At 37.4% G+C, this 23,030-nt stretch overlaps 1 protein-coding gene across 7 annotated transcripts in view; it reads left to right on the top strand.

The window, feature by feature from the left end:
• The window catches only part of Mef2 (myocyte enhancer factor 2), a 409,979-nt gene that overhangs the window by 139,421 nt on the left and 247,528 nt on the right, over positions 1 to 23,030 (top strand). The gene's annotated exons all lie outside the window — the stretch shown is intronic.

The raw sequence follows: 23,030 nt of genomic DNA, 5'->3' as shown, positions 1-23,030 counted from the left end.
GTCGTACAGTCTCTCCGTCTGGTGGTAGGTTGAAATTATTGTGGGTGCAGATCCCGTCTGAACATGTATAGTTCTCAGTTGTGAACATTTTTATTGTGTTTATTACGCTTCCATTATACGAAATCATTCTTCTCCTCCACGATTTTAGACCAAGGGATTTGTTTCTGCGACACATAATAATAATAATAATAATAATAATAATAATAATAATAATAATAATAATAATAATAATAATAATACTTTATTGCCAGAAGAAATACAAATTGATATTTTTAATATAAGAGCCCTCTAGCACCCCCAGAAAGAGTAAGTTACATACTCGTGCTTAGGGGGCATTCCAATAAGTTAATGTTAAGACATTTTATTGAATAACAGAGTAAAAATTAATAAAAGAAAAAAATATATATCACAATAATTGAACTTTAAAATTTCTCTGTTAACAGCAATTTTTAATATATTTTTTTTTTAAATAAGGAGCATTAGCAAATTGTATATTTGGGAATTTATCCATTATCATGTTATAAAGCCTTGGACCGAAGTTGCTACTGTGATTATATGCTACAATTGTAGTACATTTAAGAACTGTCAAGCATATGTTGTCTGATCTTTTGGTTTTATATTTATGTAAATATAAATGAAATATGTTTCTGTTTTTATGTACGAAATTCAGTAATACATTGTTATAAATTTGATGGAAGTCAAATACTTTAAATTCTGAATACAGCAGCTCTGAAGGATAATCAAGAGGTTTATTAAGGCATATTTTTATTATACTTTTCTGTAGCAGAGGTATTGGCATGAGGGAGGTACTAAATTAAATATGAAATAGACGTTTCAGTGGTCTTCCTAGTCTTGGTTTACTTCCGGATTGGTAATTCAAAATCTATACAGGTATTCTGCTAATCTTTTTGACTATCTAATCCCCTCCACTTCACTTCGCAAGCGATAAGTGACACCAATTAGGCATCACTCATGAGGCAGTTAAGCCATGAGATAATAGGGTAGGACATTCAGTTCCTTTCCCCCCTCCCTCTTTCCCCCTCGCTTATTAGTAACATATTACATTAATCAGATTTCAGATGTATACAAACAGTTGTTCTTCCTCTGACACGTATCTTCAAGTGAGATGTGTGTGTATCCAATGCCTACCCACTTCACTTGCGTGATTCGGGTTCCGAATATTGCGGATAGATGGCAGAACTGTGACCCATTTTTCTGGTTGTACACCACTTCGGCGGGTCACACTGTACATGATGTGTATCTGTGGAGAGTTATGTCGTGTACTAGGGTGAGTGTATGTGTAAGTGTTTGTGTAACTGTAGTGTCTGGAATGAGTGATGATGATGAAGATGAGGAAGGGAGAAGGGGAAACCCGGTGCCGGCACGTAGCCTACTCCTGTCGAATAGCACCAAGGGGGCCGCCAGGCTTAACGTCCCCATCCGACGGACGAATATATGCCTTCTATTCACATGCACTGCGGAGAGATTGGGGATTTAACCCAAGCATATTGGTGCACAATCCTATTCCCGAGGTAGAAATTTTACGTGAAAATTTCTGACCCCGCCGGGAATCGAACCCGGGCCGGCTAGTCTGGAGGCAGACACGCTACCACAGAGCTAACTCGGCGGACTGTCAAGTGAGATGTAATGCCTGATAATAGGCCTGGATGTACTGTACATATCAGCTAGATGAATTTCCTTATACAACTTATAAGACGTAAAGAAGGAAGGTGTTAGTCCCCCAACTCAGTGTTTAAGGTGATGGACCAGTAATTGTAGATGTGGTGTTCCGAGTTGTTATTTTATTAGCCTGTATAGGCTAATTATTTTTGTAGGGATATTCTAACTTTTTTTCTTTCGATTACAAGACTACTATAGAAGATTCGAGCTCCAGGACCATTTTTTTTAACAATCCATTCTGGCAGGTTCTGTATAGATGAGGAAGATATGATAGTTCTGTAATAACTAATAAGCAAAACAGGTTACATCAACAGTTAAGAAGCGTGATGGGCACATTGAAGGTAAAGGTTCGGCGATTAGCGTGCAATTAGAAACCTGTGCTGACGAAAAGGATGATACAATATTACAGACGGCATGAAAATATGTACTAATGCCACGTATTTCATTACTCCCTAAATAATTATTTCCACTTCATATTATGTTCAAACTTCTTTTTTGCACAATTCTACTGACCTGTTCTTATATTTTAAGTATCCCTAGGCTTGTTAGGTTAAGTTTGCTGTTGAAGTTATTTTGTTCTCACAGGATATCATCTTTCGATGATATTATGAAGACTATTTTACACTTTTACTACGTCATACACCTTTTGACCAATAAAACGGTATGGAACTATGTGTTTCAACCAATCAGGGCTGCTTATCCTACAATTTTTATTACCTCCTTAGCATTTGTTTCTTTGTTTGTCAACACTGTGCTTTCAATAATTGTATCTTTTAAAATGATTCATGTTTATTTCATCACCCTTAATTAAAACTTTTCTATCACTTATCTTGTTTATATTATTTAGGTTATGTTATAGCTTCTGTTTAATGAGATTCTGGATATTTACATATCAGAGATTGATTAATATGTATTGATAATTGAAGTAGAATGCAACTGTTTTAATAAAAATGAAACTGAATCAACAAAGCCTTCTTGACTAGAATCGTCCTTAGAGTTCAATGAAGATTGTATAGTTGGCACAACTGGTAACAAGAGAAAAGCTGGTCATCATAACACACTACTGGTACAATAATACAGTTTCAAGACATTTTAGTAAGTTATTTAATATTTTGTTTTATTAGGGTACTTTATTTCTTCTGATCTTTATATACTTTTTTCTAATGGTGTAATAGTCAATTAAATCTCAGTGGAGTAAATCAAAACCTCTAGTGAGATCACTGTGGATAAAATTAATGTAAGAATATAAAGATCTGACGAAAATATATTATGAACAATAAAACATACAACAAAAGAGAATGAGAATAAATTTCAAATAATTGTCCTATCACTAGCGGGACAGGATTTGTATTATGATCTTGTGAATATTATGCACTTGGCTAATCCTATCTCCATTATATAGGGTAAAGGTTGGTAATGCCGTGATGAGTAATATCGTGATAATGTGTTTAAGAGCTTATCACGGTTTTACTGAGCGAGAGGAGGATTGGTTTTGTGCACCAACGTGTCGAAGAGCAATCTCTTAATAAGTTGTGATACATTGTCGAACAAACTATCACGATATTACCAACCTTTACCCTACCGTTACAATTTTATTTTCATCTCATCTCATCTCATCTCATCTCATCTCATCTCATCTCATCTCATCTCACCTCACCTCACCTCACCTCACCTCACCTCACCTCACCTCACCTCATCTCATCTCATCTCATCTCATCTCATCTCATCTCACCTCACCTCATCTCATCTCATCTCATCTCATCTCATAGTGCTGAAAGATCTTGTCCGCTCCTTTAGTGTAGGCCTATGAGTAAAAAAAGGAATGTTAGGTAATAACTTTGTATACTTTTATTTTTGTGTTCTTTTTTATTTGCAACTTTTCTGTGATCTATAACTAGACATCTGCGAAATGAACAGGATTTGTATTAAGCAGTTCATAAAGGTGTTGACAGCGAATTTTATTGTAATACGTTTTCACATACCATATTGGCTAAAATTGATAACCTTTTCATGTAATGACTTGCCTGATCATAAAATGCCTGCTTTGTATTGAATTTTCTGTAACGTATATAAATCCAGAGTCTATAGAGATTGGTTTTTACTTTTAGCTAATTGCTGTGCTTTCTTCACTTTGTCAGAATTTCACACATCAGTGTACAACAAAGAAATTCTAGCATAGAAGACATTGTCTCTGTATAGTGTACTGCTTTATGTTGCTTCTCAGACGTTATGAATTCGTGGAATTGCTCACAGTTCGGTCCACTTGATCGGAAGGAGATACCGAACGTATCCTTATTAGCATCGGTTCAGATACAAAGGGGGAGATATAGATTGCTGGAAAATGGAAGCTGAGAGTTTCACATCACATTAAAAGACAAGTAAGTGATTTTAAGAGAGGTCAGGGTTGAAAGTGAGGTCACGTGGGTCGTGCCCCTGCCACGTGGCATATCGCGTGACCTTGGAGGATGGGTCGTGCGTCACCGCTCGCTCGCAATATTGATTGGCCAGACACTCAGGTGAGTCGTCTGGTTGCCACGACAACCAAATCGACAAGGTGAACCAACTATCTGCCTACATTCCTGGCGAGATTCGGCGAGAATCCCTCTCGGCTGCTTTATTAGACGACACTTCTAACTGCTCACGTTATTTGTCCGTGCTTCTTCGTGCTGTTCAAGGTAGTCGGAAGGACACGTCATTGACATGTTTATAAATAGTGCCTAAAGAGTCTCAAGGGATGATATAATAGTCTACTGACGATCAAAATAGGCGACTGCAATGTTTCATCATCATCATTATCATCATCATCATCATCATCATCATCATCATCATCATCATCATAATCGTGTAAACAGTAGACTTATGTAGTTAGTACAGAACAATCAACTAAGCGAAGAAATATGTTTTGTTATAACTGTAACAGTTTCCCAGGATAAAAATAGCGTTTGCCAGTCTGTTTCCGTAAAGGGGACATGATAGCGGGCGGTTGAGGCTCAACGCTGCAAAACCGGAAGGTCGAGGGCCCCGTTGGTCATGGATCTTCTCCACTAACCTTCTGTTAGGCACGTTGGAAAAGTTACGTAGTTGGCACTTGTTGTCTTTAAGGATCCCTGCGTTTTTATAAGAAATCTTGTGGTTATATACAACTGTATCTCTTCCTTGTAGTAAGATTTTCAAGTCACAAAATCAGGACACTTCGCAAAGTAGCATATTAAATGAATTGTGAACTTTTTATGCAAATTTACGTGAGAAATGTAAATATACATTAAAAATAAACAATCACGATAAAAACAACACAGTGCAGTACATGGATACAATAATAATAATAACACAAAAACATTATACGTAGCTATTAAAATCGATTTCTTGTCTTAAATAGATCAGTCTAGAAGGGAATCGATTGGTCTATTGTGTCCTTGAGATTTTTATTACAAATTCCATCCGGCTCTGTTGCTTTCTTGTCCTTTGCCATGAGGATGGCTACTCTTCCACCCTTCTTATCTACTTTGTGTCGTATGACTCACGGTGCTTAGGTTACCTCTAGGGGAAAGGCGAAGTGTTTTTCCCCAAAATTCCATTGAGATCTCCTTGACAGTGCTGGTTAACTTCCTTCTAAAGTAGTAGTGTCAGAGTTGTAAGCTCCAAAACCGGTTGTGGAGCTAGAGTCGGACCTGAACTTGCTTATGTCTGTGGAAACGCCGGAGCACGCAACAAGTCTAGTGGAGCGCTCCGCTCCGTTTACAACGCTGTTCTAAAGGTAAGAAAGGGCTCCGTTAGCGCGTTTTGAGCTTTGACTTTTCCTTACTCTTCTATGAAATTAATTACTGATGAAATTATAGACGTATTCAGATCAAAATGCATAGTTAAAATTGCAGTAGGTAAAGAGTTTTTTTTTGTTCTTAGGATTGAGTTTGTGCCTTTTGTCCATAAGTACCAGTTTGAAGGCAGAAAACGTGCATTCAACATCGAATGATGTCACTGTACATTTTTGAAGTTAGTAACATGTTTACAATTGCACGGAAGGTTGTCCCTTTCCCTTGAAGTACCGATAACTTAATGCAAAAATATCACCAAGATCCATGGACCAGGAACGTTCTGGAGCTGCTCCATACTCTCCTGAGCAGCGTTGTTGATGTTGCTAGTCAAAAATCTCATGTTTGAAGCTTTGTTAAGGTCTCAGGGTCTATATTGAAGTTCTGTAAGTTATACGGCAGCTTTTTCTTGAGTTGGGAATTATCATTCATCTCAACAGTCGCACAAGTTAACCATCTCGGTGGACGAATGGCCTTGAGTGTGCGTGTGGAGGACTTGTTTGTCCCTAGAATTGGGAAATAGTTGCAAGTAGAACTTGTTTTATGAAAAACAAAGTGACATTATATACAAAAGCTGAGACAGTAAGCAGAAATTAAGCTAAATATGCAAAAATGCAATGCATAATAAATTGACCTGAAATATGCAAATATGCACATTTATGTGATTCTGTTTCAAACGGATATAAGGCCTACCTGGTTTGCAGACAAATGATCTTCCGATAAAAATATAAATTTGCATGAACTTCCGATGTCTGCTGATAACACATTAAATGTTGGCACCTCTGAATTAGTGGCTACTGTATATCCAAAAAACACAATACTTCGTTACATAAAATTTAAGGGTATATGTACGTGAACGACCTCAAGTATTATCAGAAAATGCAGACTCTAAATTTCTAAAATTTTATAAGGAAATGAACTCACAATTGGACAAAAATTACAAGGTACCACAACAAGACTTATTAGAATTCAAATAACTGATTAAAGTATAAAAAAGTTACTAATAATATTTTTTTAGAATTCATTTTTAGTTTAAATTAAATTTTCGAAAATTTGAACATTTTCACACATTATTTCATAACTCCACAACCATTAGAGATAGAATTCTGAAATTTTGTACACTGATTTAACATGCATTTATGCAAAATGTAGACTACAATAATGCCTATTTCTTTGAAAATAGAAAAATTAGGTCACAAAACATTATGTAAATTTTAATATATTTTATATAGGACAAATAAAAAATTAATTGTATTAAAATAAACAACTATACATGTCTGAGAGTAGTCTACTTTTCAGAAATAAGTGTTTATTACATGCAGGAAAAATATTAAAGATGTCAGAGATACCATAACAATGTTATGGTTACCAAATGATATAGTTAACTGCAGAACTTTTTTGTTTTGTTTTTTGTTTTTTTTTCCATACTTTGATAAAACTGGTTTAAAAAATATTAGTAACCTTTTTCATACTTTTATCATATATTTAAGTTCTAATAAGTCTTGTTGTGGTACCTGGTAATTTTTGTCCAATTGTGAGTTCATTTTCTTATAGAATTTTAGAAATTTAGAGCCTGCATTTTCTGATAATATTTGTGGTCGTTCACGTACGTATATCCTTAAGTACGAGATAGAAGAAACCGTCATTAAACTTTCATGTTCGGTTGTCCATCCTCTATTTTCTCGGTAACTTTGGTAGCTCATTTGTGTAGCTTACAGCCTGTGCACAACAATTGGATTCTGATCTATTCTTGTGGTCTCCCTTTTGAGGATCTTAAGCCAACACTAAACCATTCACAAGTAGTAAAACTCTTTGCTCAAGTGATCAATACGGCGCAGCCCACCACTTTGGAAAAGACAGGACAAAAACAGTGCAAGTGATACACAGCTCAATAGAAGAGGAGTAAATCTGTAGGCTACTTCCTGCCGGGAATCGAATTCGGATCCACTTGAGCTACAGCGATGTGTTTAACAATGATGACGTAATATAGCTTCAGCAACCGACGAGCTTTGTGAGTCAACGAGCGGGATTATGGTCTATATTCCGAGACTGCACTGTGGCGTAATTTCCAATCTCACTTGGGCTGCTTATCTGGTTGTTTTTCTTTCCACACAGATTTTTCCTAATTGTAAGGCAAATGTCTGCTAACATCACTGCGAATCTCATGTCTCTATCACCAATTCCTCTGATAGTGGATAACCGCGCAGTTGAGATAGCGTCGTTAAATAACATGATTACAAATAGGGGAGAGTCGGGTAGTATCGGACATCGGATAATATCGGACAGTGAGTTTCTTTCATCTACCACACGATGATAGTACCTGATTGACATGGTTACGTTTCTGTGATGTCACATAGAGAAACGTAACCACGTCATTCAGGTACTACCATATGGTGGTAGATGAAAGAAACGAACTGTCCGATACTACCCGATGTCCGATACTACCCGACTCTCCCCTACATCTTATGAAATGCACCTGTGTCACAAGAGATGGTCAGTCTGTAATGAGTGCACTGTAATAGCTTGCACTACACTACGCGCCGAAAAAACCTCACCCAAGCAACTCGTCCCAAGCGGGGAATCGAACCCCGGCGCGCTGTGTTCGGGAGCGAAGACGCTACCACGAGACCACAGCGGTGGACCAGAAGTGTCTTACTTGGATTAGAAACCCACTTCCTCCGAATGGCTGTGAAGAAGACTTCCAAACAATGTTTTAAGTAATAAATAATATCTTCTGGATATACCAAACAAAGGCTGTAATTATTTTGTCATATAAGAAGCTTTAAAAATTACGTTAACTCAGAATTTGAAATGTCGGCGTGTATTTTATATTGCAGTACTAAGCCATTGAACTGTAATTATACGAGTTCACTTACCTAATTTGATGTAATATAATTTATGTGGTTGATATAGAATTATAAGTAGGCTACATTTTTAAAACACCTTTGTTATTCGCTTACCTAAATGATAGATAATGTAGGGAAATAATAGAAGTGGAGCTTACGTTGAAGACAGCATGACAGTAGCCACGGAGAGATGAGGACACTTGATCGTACCGCAGTACAGAACAGAATAGCAATGGACGTTCAATGGAGTGGACGTGAGAGTGGGATTATCTGGGCTTCAAGAAGACCATTGACTCCATACTCTGACTCCTACCTCATTTTCGAGCTTTTTCATCCTAGCACTAGAGGGGCGAACTGTGGAAATGGTTTCATTTCTGTGAAGGGATAAAAATCAGTATTTACTTCCTAAGAGGGAACGGAGGACTGTCGCCATGGTAACCGTCTAGTTTCTTTGAACAGTTAGGTACTTTTTTCGTTTTGGCGGTTGTCATTTATTTGGCAGTAATGGCGTGATATTATCAGTCGTCTTTGTTAGTCCTTTGGGCTCCATGTTTGCCATTGGTCCCGAAGGTTGCATGTTCAAATTCGGCAAAGGACGGTAGATTTTTAAGTAGTAAAAATCCTTTCCATAGCTTTGTTTCAAAAGAAATTACGTAAAGCTATGATCCCATGTCGTATTTTTACATTGCAAAGAAATTACCACTGAGCAAGGAGACTTGAAACAAAATTATCCGTCAGCTGGACCTTCTCTACCAAATTTCCTGCATGGAAGACAATATCTCTGCGGGCCGACGTTTCGATTTAGACTGCATATGGCCGTAAGAATATCGCGGCCTTTGATGGTCAAAGTAGAAAATATGACGGCGAGCAGTGTATCCGTGGATAGATATAAAGTGTAAAAAGTGTAAATGTTACAAAAGATACCTCACATTACTTAAGGTGATAGGTATTTACTGAGCCTGAAAAGTTATTTCTTTGGTACTAATTGTAAATTAGTTTAAAATAGCTTATATGAGGGTTTAGACGAGCAATTTTAGGTTAATATAGAAGAAGGAGCATCTTCTGCGGACCTCTGGGAAAAAAAAAAACTAAGGAAGAGACTACTGAAGTACTTTGTATGGAGTGTGACATTATATGGGGGCAGAAACATGGACATTATGACGACGTTAAGAAAAGCGAAAAGCATTTGAAATGTGGTTATGGAGAAGAATGGAGCGTGTGAAGTGGACAAACAGAATAAGAAATGAGGCTATGCTGGAAGAGTGGATGAAGAAAGAATGATGCTGAAACTGATCAGGAAGAGGAAAAAGAATTGGTTGGGTCACTGACTAAGAAAAAACTGCCTGCTGAAGGATGCACTGAAAGGAATGGTAAACGGGAGAAGAGTTCAGAAGAAGATATTAGATGATAGATGACATTAAGATATATTAATCATATGAGGAGACTACGAAAGAGGAAGGCAGAAAGTAGGAAAAATTGGAGAAAGCTGGGTTTGCGGTGAAAGACCTATCCTTGGGCAGAACAGTATGAAAGAATGAATGAATAGTTTATGTATGATTCTGCGGAATAATAAGGGCGTAATTGTTTGTTTTATTTGAAGTGTCATATCAGTGAAGCATGTTGTGTCATGAAGTTATGGTTTACATTGGCAATGTATATTTACGGTGAGTGGTAATTTATATTGTCAGTGAAATATGTCATAATGCCAGTGCAGTGAGTAAGATGAGAGTGAAGTGAGAGTTGTGAAAGAGTATCAGTACCAATGTGCATGTCATATTTAGTATAGCTATATATATATATTGTATAGTAGTAGAGTCAGAAAGTACCCGAACTTCGGGTGGCAACACCATTCTCTGTAGGCAACTTCTCTGCCTTGTCCTTGTAGTATGTGGCCCACTCCCCAGGCGTATAGACTCTGTGTGAAAGTAATGCTTGAAGTATTCTTCGATATCCGGGGTCTCATACATTTCGAGTTTATTCCTGAGGGTCAAACTGTCAGTAAGGAGACGTACGTTGCAATTCTTCGACATCTTCAACGAAAAAGACCCAATCTGTGGCAAGGACAATCATGACAGTACCCCAGCACATCGGTCGCTCTTGGTAAGCGAATTCCTCGCACAACACAAAATACCTGTCCATCCATAGCCACCATGTCCTCCAGATCTTACTCCAGCAGATTTCTTCCTATTTTCCAAAGTCAAATCCCTACTCAAGGGATGGCGGTTTGCGTCAGCCGAAGAGGTGAAAATTCATACGACGCGCGCTCTGCGGGATGTGACCAAAGATGAGCTGCAGGAATGTTTAGAGAAGTGGTGTGGGCGCTGGCAGAAATGTGTCACTGCCCAGGGGGCGTACTTTGAAGGTGGCGTTGTGTAAATGGTTACATGTCATCTACAACAACGAAATCTACACATGTTCGGTGCTATATATATGTCTGTGTGTGTGTGTTAGGTTTACTTATTAATTAGATTATTTTAACTATTATTATTAATTGTAATTATTGTGTGTAAGTAAGTTACCACTGTCACCGGGTATTTGCCCATTTACAGTGTAAATAAATACATACATATCGGACTGGTCTTCGACCTCGCGTTTTCTAGACTCCAAATAGGCACAGCATTTTTCGTCTCTCTCACTTGCTAAAATGACAAAAGATGAAATAGTGGGAGATGTTCCAAAGTCTTTTTCCTGATTTGGACTATACGTATATTTGAATCCGTTTTTGGTGCATATTGTTCATGCAGCATTTTCTTTGGCCTGCCCAAGCTGCTTCTTCCTTAAGATTGATATGACTGCCACTTTAGGTATTCTGTCATTGGTCATTCTGTCTGTGTTGTCTCCAGTTTTTCTGTATGTGTTGATAATTTCATTTAAATAGTCTATTTCTAATTCATATCGTACTTCATGTCTTTTTTATGTGTACGAGGTATTGATCTAAATAATTCCATTTCTGCAACTTTTATTCTGAAGTAATGTTTGTGGTTATTGCCCAGTTTCTGATCCGTATTTAACTTTAAGTATTACCTTAGATAGGTTTATCCTTATATTTTCTTTTCGAGCCTCAAGCCAAACAGTTCCTAGAGAAATTCAAATGGCAGATGACAACAGAAACAAAAAACTACGTGTTCATGTGACGGTCATTTCCCAAGTTACCTCTCATACCTAATGGAGAGAAAGACATAGTTATAAGTAAAAAAAAAGAGAGATGTAGGTGACAGCGAAATTTAGAAGGATGTGCATAACTTCTAGTTGCATTGGAGAATAACATTTCATCATAATCACCATCACCAGCAGTATCTGCCTTCAAAAACTGGATCCTTTGAGCAGTTATTATGTCCTATTTGAGAATTTTGGAGCAGAAGTATTCACAAGCAAGATAATTCCTGTGCATGTGGTCAGCGTTGAGCTAGGTAACCGTTTGAGAAAATACCCATTCCCTTTACAAGAGAGAGAGATTTCACTCGAAAGCACTGGATTATACCTGGAAGCGCTAATGAAATAATACTATTTTTTATTGATATCAAAATTACATTATTTGCCGCGGTGTGCGTATTAAAAGTTTAGTTCTGTATGAAGCATGGGCAAACTGAAACGTTGCGAGCTTTTCTGACGGTTAGCGCTAGTCTCCGCCCACTTCACCCCCGTGGGGAAAACGTTCTGAACTCGTTAAGTACGAAGACTGATGGACTCCACAGACGTTTTGGAAGTGGTGACTGATTATCCCATAACCTTCAAGTTTGTAGCGATTTACTCTACCAGCTGAGGAGAACAGTTCATATTGTGTGTATAAACGAAAATTAAAGCGAACCTTTAGCAGAACGGCTTCAGTGTCGGCTTTTCGCTCTGGAGAATCCATTTCAAATCTCGGAGAACCCAACTTGAATGGATAAGGTTGATGTTTGCTCAGGTTTTGTTTCGGTACTCTCGTAACGCTACGATGTTGCTGTACAGACCCAGAAACTAAATTTGGGCCACCTGAATTTTCCAAGTTCCAGTTATACCATACTGCGCATGCTCAGTGCTAATTGAGGTAATTTTGTTTCTGGGTCTGTACTTACCACTTGTGCAATAGAAAGCTTGTGTCTTCTGCATCGTATTGTCGTTTCCGGAAGGGGAACATTCTGTGAAGAAGTAAGAATGGAATATATGGTTCGTCCCAGGAATCTGTGAAGTAGAAATACGAAACAAGATTTCTGCGCAAGTGGTAAGTGGGAGGGCTAGGGCCAATGACTGCTCTGGGGAGAGGCATTGCTTGAACGAAGCGACCAATCGCTGAATTCTATTCTATCTTCTACCACCAGCATCTTACCCCTTAGCGGTCTCGAGCTGATGCTGCCCGCAATACACCCTGGCACAGGTAGACTCCGCCCTCATATGCGCGAAGTTAAGGCTGGTTCACAATAAACCGGGAATGGAAACGAGAACGAGAACGGAAATAATGTTAAAATATGGATTTTTTGATGTGAGCATTCACAATAGTTAATTGTGAATGTTCCCATTTAAATACATTTATTTTAACAGTTTTTTTCCGTTTTCGTTCTCGTTGTCGCTTCCGTTCCCGGTTTATTGTGAACCAGTCTTTACTCTACAGATTCCCGGGACGGACCATAGGTCGCACATAACACCATACAGGAGAAGAAGAGGAACTACTGTACACACCGTTATGTGGAAATGAACTTATCTTGTACTTGAGGCATAGGAACAGCTAAACCACTTGAGTAATTGTGTAAAATAAGGTTGGTTAAATCTCGTATAGGCCTCCGACTTCGGTCACTAAAATTAACCCGTGTTCGCTTAAATTAATTTACTAACTGAAATAGTTACACGGACACAATAAAATTAGGTACATGGGTAAACACAAAGCAGGCATCATTCATGAGGCAACTAAACCAGGAAATAATGGGTAGAATGGCTAGTTCCTTTTCCACTCCATTGCTTACATCGCTGATCAGTAACATGTATACAAATAATTGTTCTTTCTTTGGCATATATAGTCAAGTGAGATGTACTGTAGATATTTAAACATATATAATATGTAGATAGATATAGATATGGGTAAGTAAATAAATATGAATTGTCTACGTAGGTAGGCCTATATAAGAGGTTAGGTATTAAGAAAATTCATACATAGGTAGGTGGATTAATAGAGACTTAATTGGTTATGTGTATATTAATACAGATATAAGTGGGTTTGTAGGTAGGTTAATAAAAACATACAGTAATTTGCTAGTTAACAGGTATATTAATACAGATTTTGGTGAGTGCGTGCGTAGGTTGGTAGATTAAAAAAGACATCATTGATTAGATAGGTATATTAATACTGATATAAGTGGGTGGGTAGGTAGATTAATAAGAACATAATTTGTTAGGTATGTATATTAATATAGATAATGGTGAGTGGGTGGGTAGGTAGGAGGAAAGTAGATTAAAAAATACGTAGGTAGGTATATTAAGAGCTCATTAAGAGCTTTTTAAAAAGTACCCACACTTAATACTTCTGTACAAATTCACTGCCCATCACTAGTTTGAGTAGATATTTTTTCCCCCGCCGATTAGATAATTTTATCCTCCCCTCTTCTATGACTAATCGTCAGACATTAACACAATGAGACTCAGCACTGCCAATGATAGCTACATAATAAAACATAATCTGCTTCCTAATTTTCTGACGAAACCCGTTGGAGTTATGGTCATTGTCGCTACAGCATGGAATGTCATTTATTGACAGTTTCCAAATCTGCTCTTCTTTCGATACAGCAGAGAGGTTGATACTGTACTACTACTTTGTTCTTTGTTTTCTTGTAGTTGGAAGCTACTTGTCAGATCGACTCACTGACTCACATTCATTTCCGGACCAAACTGTAAAAATAGAATGTACAAAGTTATAGCACATAATTTTGTTTCCTACTATGTAAGTATTTTTTATAAAGTCTTAATATATTGCTTTTCGTTTCCGTATTCGGCAGATTCCTCTGTATACAAAATACATAACAGTATCGTAATGCTTATTCTATCCGCCGAGCCAGTGAGTTTGTTCGCTTGCACAAATTTCAGCTTTATTCACGTTTCACCTTGCAGAAGTTTTACTGTAGTTGAATCTATTGATACATAGTCTTGGAAAATAAAGAAATAAGGAAAGAACTTTGTAATATCAATAAGAATGGAAAATGCCCAGGGTGTTTTTTCTGCTAGATATAGGGGATTTAGATATTTCAGTGTAGAAAAATTATAAATTTTGTATTGTCGATATTGTAGGGTTAACTGTTTTTGAACTTTTCACATACCAAAGAGATATTCTTTTGATTGATAGCATAGGGATTTCATTCTTGTCTGTTGGTCTTTCCTGAACTTGTATTGGCAGCACTGCTAATTAATTATCGTAATCAATTCGTAATTTACTATAATTGCGATAACGTAAATACCCCCTTTAAGGACAGAGTTTGTGGGAACAGGGATATTAAGTTTTGATTGGGACCTGTTTAGTGTACAGCCTGAACGCTGCAATCTACATTGAAAATTCAAGCTCATTAGTTTGATGGCTATATATTTCCAACAACTTCGCCCTCTTTCCATTTTTCATTAGGATCTATCTACACTAATAACGAAGTTTGTGTATGGCGCCGGACTTTTGAATCATCCAGTATATGAAGTCTCGGACCACCCGTTCAGCCATGAATTTTATCGAACGTTCCAAAAATCTTGATAAGTAAATTGGTTACGATCACTTGTCGATGGTACGTACCGGGATTTACTTAAGAAAAATTTTGAGACGTTTCTATAAAATTCGTTTCATTTTAAAATCTGTGTACGGGTGGTCTGGGACATCCGGTATTTCCTTATCGGTACATTTGTTTTTTTTTCCCCCCCTTGCAGTATGCAAGTATTGCGATGTCACAAAAACTATTTACAACGTCAGAGAGAAATAATCCTTTGTCATCATCTGAGGTCTAGTGGTTATCATACTATTAAATTAAAAATACGTGGATTCACAACTCGTCGAGGAAAATAGGTTTTCAGTGGCGTTGAATGCCATAACGTTACTTCCTAAGGGAAGTTAATCTGGGAGATTCGTGGCATAGATTTACCGCACATAAACTATCCCTGTTCCTAAATAAGAAATCTTCCAGCAAAAATTTGCCATCCATTTTTGATAAACTAAAAAATGAAAATTTTAAAATCATCTCCATTTTCTGTCTTATCATTGCCGATGTAATGCATTCTGCATTCTACAGATAGTATTAATATTAAACATATCACTAAATTCTATCGTACAAGCAGAATTACAGAAAGATTTTAGTTGACAATATTTGAAAACATTAGATAATAACTGCAACAACTGAATTTGACAGAAAGATATTATATTTGAAGCAACCATACATGAAAATGAAATAATTTAAACACCTTCAATTTTAATGTCAGATTTTGTGTTTAAACCACCGACTAACAAAATGGATGTGGTGCATTGTTTTGTATTCTAATCCCTTCTACTAATATTGGGTAGCGAGGAACAGGGGAATATGTTATTGCTTTAGATTTAAGTGAACTATGCGCTCATGTAAATTAGGTTTAAACCAAAGTATACTTTCAATGTACCATAAAGTTGTTAAAATGAAAGCGTTGTGGAAATGTTTGCATAACATTTTCATACAGGATCGCTCACAGAAAGCAGTATCGGCAGGTTTACGCAGGCGCGGCGCGCGCACAGATACACTTCCTCCCACACACCCACATCCACACACCCACTCCCATCGGCATCGTTTGGTAACTTGTCAATACGAGTTTCATTGCTTGGATTCCGAATGGAACACTGATGTATAATTTCACATGCTTAAATTCTGCAGACGAATTAGTATAATATCTCAATTCTATCCCTGTATTAAACGTTTCCCTGTTTTCTGCAGCATATGCATGTTTTATTAAATTCGCCCTAATTTCATTTTAAATTCGTCCTAATTAAGTCGTTTTGTAGCCTAATATCCGGAGAGATTAGTCCTGTGAAACTGCGTGGTTTAAAGTGTCACATCTCGGATTATCAAAACATAATGAGCCTGGTTCGAGTCATCTTAGGGAAAACATTTTCTCATGGAATCTTGACCAATGTACGGTACCAGTGCCTACCCAGTATCGTGATGAATTTGGATAGCTACAGGTGAGTAGCGAAATCCGGTTTCATAAGGCAGCGGCTAGGGTATCATCGTGTTGACCATACGTTAGCCACGTAATGTTTGGATGATCGTTCACCTCTGCTGAGGCATGTAGTTGTGAGGCCAACAGTCGGGTGATAGACATTGGTTCTCCATGGGCTCTAAAAGTATTTTTTTTTTAATTTAAAAGATGATCATGCGTCTGTATTTTGTAAAATGTGAATTTCCATTAATATTGAATATTTGTTGGGTTGTTGGTTGTGTGGCTGGTTGATGGTTTTGTGTTTTTGTGTTTCAGTGGTTTGTGTTCGGGTAGTTGTGGTTTATGTCTCGATTATTGTGGTTTGTTTTTGGGTAATCGTGATTTGTGTTTGAGCGGTTGTTTGTATTTGAGTGATTGTGGATAGCATTTGGATGATTTTGGTTCTGTTTGCATGGTTATGTTTTAGTGGTTAGGTTTGAATAATTGTAATTGTGTTTGAATTGCGGTGATTGTGTGTGTTTATTGGTTGAGATTTTGTTTCGGCGTCGATTATAGAATTTGCGGGGATTTGCTTATATTTGGATGGTTATGATTGTGATGGGGGATTTTCTGTACATGAGTAGTACTGTGTTATATTCAGCTACGCTTTTGTCTGTGATTATTTAATTCATGCTCCCCTTATTCTCCATAATGATAAATTATTGATACACGTAAATAACATTTCTGTTTGTTACAGTATACACATATATCATAAATTTAAGAACATTTTTTTACATAATAATAGTTTATAAATGGTTAAAAAAAATATTGTGTACGTTTTCAGATCTGAAGAATCCAAAAATGGAAAAATTAAAATAGTCTAAAAAAAATTGGCCCGACTCTTGAAGATCCTTATAGAGCACGATTCACATCACAACGATTTAAGAACGGGTTTCAACCCGGTATTGAATAGTATTACAGGAAGGTGTTTCACAACTAATACAAAAAGCATTAAATTAATCTGAAAATAAGATCAGGTTAATGCCTAAGGATCATTATTAAAAACACGATACAGCATGCCAACCCCGATTATGACAGTTCATCGTAAAATTTCGATAGCTCTGTGCTAGCATGCTTGGTCGCAGACTACAAAGTTCAGGGTTCGGATACTGTTGAGGAAAGAGTTTTTTTTTTAATTAATTATGCAAGCTTATTTCGTTTCCCAATATTATATTTAACTGCACGATTTATAAATATTCATCTAATGTTACGAATAGATCAATTTTCATCGCATATTTTTTAATTCTTTTCGGGTTACGACAGCTGAAGTAAAATTAATTTCAATAACAGCCAAAACGATCTCGTGTGTACCACGCCTAAAGCGGGTCATATCAACTTATAAATAATAAAATTGTGATTTTTACAATTTAACTTAGGCCTATACAAATAATACACCTGGAGCACTGAGCATGCACTATACGTTGAATTTGTAACTTAAAAAATTCAAATTTGCGCTTTCTTGTAATTATGTCTGTCATAGTTTAGTGTATTGTTGTGATGTACCGAAGTATATATATTTCCGTGCAGGAATTCTGCATTACCATATGATGAAGGATCGGTGAAGCGGAGAAAAATTCTTTCCGGCACAGGGACTCGAATCCGGATTTTCAGCTCTACGTGCTGACGCTTTAACCACTAAGCCACACCGGATTCCAGTTCCGATGCCGGATTGAATCCTCTCTGTTTAAGTTCCACCTCTCAGTTTCCCTTTAGTGGCCATGTACTTCGGTACATCATAATATGATTGCGTAAATAATCATTTAGTGATTTAAGACTGCGCTCATTCCGTCGGATCCCGGCCACTTAGTCACTCGTAATGAGTGCACCTCTGCACATAGTGTGTTGGGCATTGTGCCACTGTCACACATCTGTGACACTGCATGAGGGCTGGCCACTAAAGAGAAACTAAGAGATGGAACTTAAACTGAGAGGATTCATTCCGGCATCGGAACTGTAATCCGGTGTGGCTTAGTGAATAAAGCGTCAGGACGTAGAGCTGAAAACCCGGGTTCGAGTCCCGGTGTCGGAGAGAATTTTTCTCGCCCCACCCATCCTTCATCATGTAGTTTAGTGTGTTTGGATAGCTTCCCAAGCACGACTTGTACTCCTTCAGGGATGATTTATGTTTATATTTGTATGTGTTTTACTAGCAATAAATTGGTTATTAAAATATAACAATAGAGGGGTATATTCACAGAATTAATGGTTATTAAAAGACTCGGAATAAAATGTAGCCTACCTTCATGCGTTTCTGACATGTGGAGGTACTGTCCGTTACTCAGGAGAAGACGAGCGGAAAGAATGTGACCTTCTTGACTATCGCTGTTGATTATTATAAACATCGCTCAGATAAGCATCCCAGTAGCCAGGTTATTACTCGTGCAGGAAACATGAGTAACAATGCGTATGGAAATTAAAGCTAAGTTGAACAGAAGGAGACCTAATGTTTCCGCTTACTGCAGTACAAATATTGCTCGTGTTGTCTTACGTTATCTGTTCACATCCCTTCCTCCTCAGTCCGCTCTCGTCTTCTCCTGAGTCACCGACAGTAATTTCACTACTACTTGTGAATGTCCATTATTGTTCAGAATGTGTCACGAATGCTGTTATTGTTATATTAAATTTTGAATCAGTACCTAATCTTGCTTTCCTTACAGTAGAAGTAAACACCCTGTAGTATGATCATTGACGCACGAGATGGAGGCTGCAGTCGTGGAGATGGTATCGCGCGGTAGAGGTGGGTGTTGTAGGGTCACACGCGAGCGACAAGCCGATCGCATCCGATGACCCTGAGAACAAGCCAAGTTGACGCACTTCCTATTTACCCTTTTGCTGTCGACTGAGGTAACAAAAGAAATAAGCACGAACTCTCTCGAGCCAGCTTGATTTCAGATGTGTTACCACGACAGTTGTGCTCAGGCGTTAAGTAACTTTTGATCTCCTTCTGAGACACTTTGTCACAGAAGATATGTAATACCTCACGTTCTTCGAACCTCGAGGCTCTTTTTACTTCCTCACTTTACGAAATGTAAGGAGAAAGTATTGTGATTGTGAAGAATGATGTATGATATTTAAGAAAGTAAACCTTTACGTCAGTGATAAAATCCTGCACTGCGTGCATACACTCTGCAAGACGGAAACGGAGTACATATTTTTTTTTTCATGCATGAGAAACCGGTTCTCTGCCAAAGTGGTACCATAACACATGAGAATGGGTTAAAGCAGTGGACTATCTCAAGAGGTACGCCAAATACGGCCAATCAAATGCTCCTTTTCAAAACAGAGATATTAATGACTAAGTATGCCAAGTTTCATCACTACCTTTAACCACAGAGAAATAAAATGAATTGCCTACTTGCCATTCAAAACGTAGAAAATTTATTTTTGAGATAATTAAATTTAAAGTTGTCCCGCACCGTGGCGTCGCGGTCTAAGGCATCCCGCCTAGAACTCGCGTTACGGAATGCGCGCTGGTTCGAGTCCTCATGGGGGAAGAAATTTTCTCAAGAAATTTCAGCCAGTGTATGGGACCGGTGCTCACCCAGCATCGTGATGCACTTGGGGAGCTACGATAGGTAGCGAAATCCGGTTGCGAATACCAGCTATGACGGCTGGGGGGGATCATCGTGCTAACCACACGATACCTCCATTCTGGTTGGATGATCGTCCACCTCTGTTTCGGCATGTGGGCGTGAGGCCAGCAGCCGGCTGGTCGGTCTAGGCCCTTCACGGGCTGTAGCGCCACGGATTATTATTATTATTATTATTAAATTTAAAGTTTTGGTTACACATAACTCGTACATTAACACAACTTCTACCAATTAGGTATATAAAAGTATAGGCCTACTATTATTATTAAGATATTGATATAGGGCTACAATTTTTATGAAACCGTACATTTTTAGCGCAAAAATTAAAAAAAAAAAAAAGGATAAAAATTTGTCAAAATTCCACTGTTTTCAGTAGCGTAATTCCTTGAAAATAGAAGGAGGGGGCAGAGGTAATAATTTTTTCACAAAATAAATACGGTGCCCCATTTTCTACCACCGAAAGTAAAAGAATAATCACTTTCCCACAGAGGATTCAATTAAAATCCTGAGCATCGTTGAATATCACTTGTGCTACGGTTATACTGTATCTGACTCACATATAGATATAAATCACAGATTGATGAAATATTTTAGTTCTCTTTATAAGAGATGTAGACCTACTCGATGTTTGTCTATCACTGACTTCAACGAGACAAAGTCAACAGCGCCTACAGGTTAGGCAATCTTCAGAACAGTATGCACAAGTGGAAGCATTGTATGCACACTGTAGAAGCAAACGAATGATCATCTCTGCCTTACATCATTCCTGATACCGAGAAATGTGATTTTGAGCATGCGATCTGTCCGTTTACAGCAGTTTTTCCTAAATCTGTTAGCCGGTTTTTGTTCATACTAACTACGAGTCATTTTAACGGGGAATGATGCATATGATATATAGTCGTAAATCCCGACTTTGGCGGGATTGTATTTGCGGATATAAAGCAGAGGTTGTGGGGGTTTGTGAGAATCACGTTTTCTCCCTTGTATTTCACCAGCATTTTCCACCATTCTGTCTTCATTATCGTTTCCGTTTCATAAAACAGGGCACCGCTTTTGTTTGTGCGGCGCCGAATCAGGAGTTCGTGACTTGTTTCTCGCGGTTTTTTCCCCCTAAGATTGATAAATGGCAGTGATGGATTATAGGTAAAGGAACCGGCATCCCTTAGGATCCATGACGTGAACAGTCCACACCTGTGGAGTAACGGTCAGCGCGTCTGGCTGCGAAACCAGGTGGCCCGGGTTCGAATCCCGGTCGGGGCAAGTTATCTAGTTGAGGTTTTTTCCGGGGTTTTCCCTCAACCCAATACGAGCAAATGCTGGGTAACTTTCGGTGCTGGACCCCGGACTCATTTCACCGGCATTATCACCTTCATATCATTCAGACGCTAAATAACCTAGATGTTGATACAGCGTCGTAAAATAACCCATTAAAAATGACGTGAACATAACGATACATATGGAACTTTGAGGTATGGCAGACCACAATTAGAGATAGCTATAGTATTCGGACATATTGGCTGGAGAGGAATTTATGTAGTACAGCGGATGGTGAAGTTGAATTAGCTGGACAGCAGAATCGGCATTCAATACAAGGTTAGCTTAACCCAAAAGTCAAGAGCAACAAGAGGATTTTATTTTCTTTGAAATGTAACTAATATCTTCAGAATTATGTCTCCGATTGAAAACGTCTGTAGAAACATTTTTGAATTTAAATATATCTACACGAAATAGCATGTAGAACTTTATCTAACCACTACCATTGCTGAAACACTGCAAAGTAAAGGAGTATATATTCATTCAGTCATTCATTCATTCATTCATTCATTCATTCATTCATTCATTCATTCAGTGATTCATTCAGTCATTCATTCATTCATTCAGTCATTCATTCAGTCATTCATTCATTCAGTCATTCATTCAGTCATTCATTCATTCAGTCATTCATTCATTCATTCAGTCATTCATTCAGTCATTCATTCATTCATTCAGTCATTCATTCATTCAGTCATTCATTCAGTCATTCATTCATTCATTCATTCAGTCATTCATTCAGTCATTCATTCATTCATTCAGTCATTCATTCATTCATTCATTCATTCATTCCTTTCTGCCCAAGACTAAGTAATATGTAAAACGTATGATAAAATGTATCGTCTCTGTGTCATTGTTTTATTATGGAACTGTTCCTTGAGAAAAAAACTAAAAGCGGCGGAAGTCCTATTATGAATGTAAACTCCACAAAATTTTTAAGTATAAGATTTTTAGCTTGTGTTCCACTCGAAAATTGGCATTGTCTTTTCTTTCAATTTGATCAACATTATGTCGTCAGTGTTTGATTATTATAGGCCTATACATTTGCGTAGTAATTATATTCGGACATAGTGTGACCTGAGGACGTGGACAAATTATTAGCAAAATTGGATATTTTTATTATATATTTTTACAAAGTATGATTCTTCAATTTAGACTACAGTTGACATCTTTGCGTATTTCCAAATTATTAGAAAAATCGAAGATTTGTATTGCATATTTTTACAAAATTTCACTCTTCAATTTAGACTACAATTGATATTTTTGCATATTTACAAATTATTAGCAAAAGTGAAGATTTTTTGTACATTTTTACAAAATTCGACTCTTCAATTTAGACTACAGGTGACATTTTGGATATTTCCAAATTATTAGCAAAACTGAAGATTTTTATTATATATTTTTACAAAATTTGACTCTTCACTTTAGTCTGAATTTGACATTTTTGCATATTTAGAAATTATTAGCAAAATTGAAGATTTTATTATATATATTATTTTTATAAAATTTGACTCTTCAATTTAGAACAGCCTACATTTGACATTTTTGCATATTTCGATCTACTGTAATGATAGAAATATGCAAAATTGTCAACTGTAGTTTAAATTGAAAAGTCAAATAAAAATCGT

The sequence above is a fragment of the Periplaneta americana genome, chromosome 8 (genome assembly GCF_040183065.1).
Source record: "Periplaneta americana isolate PAMFEO1 chromosome 8, P.americana_PAMFEO1_priV1, whole genome shotgun sequence".
In the NCBI taxonomy this organism is placed as follows: Eukaryota; Metazoa; Arthropoda; class Insecta; order Blattodea; family Blattidae; genus Periplaneta; species Periplaneta americana.
Note: the sequence above shows the minus strand (reverse complement) of the source record. Positions and strands in the feature narration are given on the sequence as shown.